Source organism: Petaurus breviceps, unplaced genomic scaffold, assembly GCF_028583685.1.
Source record: "Petaurus breviceps papuanus isolate PSGF00001 unplaced genomic scaffold, PetGlider_PUasm1.0 90696, whole genome shotgun sequence".
Lineage (NCBI taxonomy): Eukaryota > Metazoa > Chordata > Mammalia > Diprotodontia > Petauridae > Petaurus > Petaurus breviceps.
Window position 1 is genome coordinate 9,995,038 of NW_027187314.1, and position 1,695 is coordinate 9,996,732.

Genomic DNA, 1,695 nt, shown 5'->3' on the forward strand with positions numbered 1-1,695 from the left:
TTTGTTTCTTTGTCATGCTAATCCCAATCTGTGATTTGTGCAGACTTAAGGATAAATATGATGTAGAATATTCAAACTTAGTTAACATTCACAAGCTCTTACTGAATTCCTTCCAGAACCTCCTTGTAAAGAGGGATCCTAGGCTAATCATCTCTTCATCTGTCCCCCTACTGCACTCCTAAGGCCTTCATCATGACTCCATGATGGGTACTTTTCCAACCCCCACCATTCCATTCTCTCATTTATTTCTGAAAGGAGAACAGAGGGAATGCTACATGAGCACAGACCTTTCTTGATCCTATAATTTAAGAAAGTATAGAATGACATAGCAGTGTTATTACAATTGTTTGAGGAACTCTGTGGGCACATTTGCATTGCTTTGATGTTTTTGATCCTTTTCCTCTATGTGTGGTCTTTACCCATTTGATCATAACCTTCTTGAGTACAGGTACTATCTTTTTCATCTTTGTCTTCCCAGGTCATAGCAAAGTCCCTGGTACATGCTAGGCACTTCATAATTGGCTATTTAGTGACTGACTGACCTTTTCACTATATTCTATCTTATGAAGTCTTTGTATCAGAGATCTCAAAGTGTAATGCACTAGAAGTAAAGACCATAATCTACGATCTTATTTCTATAAGAAAAATGTATAACCAAGAATATATAATAGATTAGATGCAGAAGTGGGGAAGCTGTGGCCTCAAGTATTCATGTGATCCTCTAGGTCCTCAAATGCAGCCTTTTGACTGAACACAAAGTTCACAGAACAAATCCCTTTAATAAAAGTATCCGTTATATAAAGCTTGCACTCACTCAAAAGGCCACAACCAAGGACTTAGAAGGTCACATGTGGCCTTAAGACCAAAGGTTCTCCACCCCTGGATTAGAGTCATGGCATACTGCACAAAGTACAAATGTCTCAAGCTCTCCCTAGGGGAGTTGAATTGCTGGAAGATACACAATTTGCACTAAAACTGATACTGAGAGGCAGTTCCTTGATGGAGGAAGGAAGCAGCTTTAACAAGTGTCATATCTGAACAGATAGTTTTCAGAAGAAGAAATCAAAGCTATGAATAGGCATCTGAAAATAGTTATGTGAAAAATGAGCTAAATCACAAATGATTAGAGAAATGCATTTCTTTGAGGTGCCACCTCACACCTATCACATTGGTTAATATGACAGAAAAGGAAATTGGGACATTAATTCATTGTTGCTGGAAGAGGGAACTCCTCCAGCTATTCTGGGGAACAGTTTGGAATTCTGCCCATAAAATTATGTATACCCTTTCAATACCACTACTTTGTCTATATCCCAAATAGATCAAAGAAAAAGGACTATATATATATATATAAAATATATACTTATAGTCATTCTTTTTGCAGTGATAAATAATTAAAAATTGAGAGATGTCCATCAATTGGGTAATAACTGAACAAGTTGTGGTTCATGGTTTTTACATAATACTCTTATTGTGCAATAAATGATGAGCAGGCTGTGGTCAGAAAACCTTTGGGAGACATATGAATTATGCAAAATGAAGTGAGTAAAACTAGGACAACATTGTACACAATAACAGCAATGTTGTTGGTCATTTCCCTTCTTAATTCCCTGTTGGACAAGACAAATTTCTGTGCCCAACAGTCTGTGTGTGTGTGTGTGTGTGTGTGTGTAACATGTATGTGTTTGTTTTTTT